We start from the raw sequence: 1188 nt of genomic DNA, 5'->3' as shown, positions 1-1188 counted from the left end.
CATTTCGAGCGTGGCCGTTTTCATGCGGGTGACACGTAAAAGCACCCACTACACTCTCTGAGTGGTTGGCGTTAGGAAGGGCATCCAGCTGTAGAAACTCTGCCAAATTAGACTGGAGCCTGGTGTTGCCATCCGGTTTCACCAGTCCTCAGTCAAATCGTCCAACCCATGCGAGCATGGAAAGCGGACGTTAAACGATGATGATGATGATGATGATGATGATATATAGTAATAATTATATATATATATATATATATATGCATATATGGGTACAGGATGCCAACAGCTGCGTAAACAACATATAATACGTAGACAAAGTAGTTAAATACGTGAACAACGAGAGAACAAAATGGAAAACAGGACAACTAAACACAGAGAACTCACAATTTTTGTAAATTTGGAAGATTTTCGAAGATACCCCGTTGAATATATGTGATGTTATTGTCAGGCAGATATCTGTAAACATGAAATTGAATTGATAACAAACATACAGAAAAGATTTGTGATAAAATATTAAATACTATGGCGAAGAAAATTAGATGAAAGGTAAGGAATATAAGGTAAGGAATATAAGGTAAGGAAAACATAGTCATATAGGCAGAATAGTTAGAGGAGGTTCGTTTTTCATGGGTTCGCAGATTAGATTTGAACCCAGCAAAAGAAAGGCATCGTCTATCACAGCCTGTGCACACATAAAGATCTTTGTGATTCGCCTCGATCGTAACATGCACAAAATGTTCTTCCCTGTGCTTGTGAATAAGAGCGGTGTCAATCAGAAGCAAATGTTCATTTGCAGTTCTCACTGGAGCTATTGAAGATTTTGGGCAATTTACCTTCTTAACGTGGGGGCGCAATGGCCCAGTGGTTAGGGCAGCGGACTCGCGGTCATAGGATCGTGGTTTCGATTCCCAGACCGGGCGTTGTGAGTGTTTATTGAGCGAAAACACCTAAAGCTCCACGAGGCTCCGGCAGGGGATGGTGGCGAACCCTGCTGTACTCTTCCACCACAACTTTCTCTCACTCTTACTTCCTGTTTCTGTTGTGCCTGTAATTCAAAGGGTCAACCTTGTCACACTGTGTCACGCTGAATATCCCCGAGAACTACGTTAAGGGTACACGTGTCTGTGGAGTGCTCAGCCACTTGCACGTTAATTTCATGAGCAGGCTGTTCCGTTGATCAGATCAACT

At 42.4% G+C, this 1188-nt stretch overlaps 1 protein-coding gene across 1 annotated transcript in view; it reads right to left on the bottom strand.

The window, feature by feature from the left end:
- LOC106878254 (uncharacterized) overlaps positions 1–1188 on the bottom strand; it is a 23844-nt gene that overhangs the window by 12415 nt on the left and 10241 nt on the right. Inside the window, exon 6 of the mRNA XM_014927428.2 lies at positions 385–456. The gene's annotated coding sequence lies outside the window, so the exon portion shown is untranslated. The remainder of the gene's footprint in view (positions 1–384; positions 457–1188) is intronic.

Source organism: Octopus bimaculoides, chromosome 29 (assembly GCF_001194135.2).
Source record: "Octopus bimaculoides isolate UCB-OBI-ISO-001 chromosome 29, ASM119413v2, whole genome shotgun sequence".
NCBI lineage: Eukaryota > Metazoa > Mollusca > Cephalopoda > Octopoda > Octopodidae > Octopus > Octopus bimaculoides.
The sequence above is the reverse complement of the archived record's forward strand: the minus strand, read 5'-3'. Positions and strand labels throughout refer to the sequence as shown.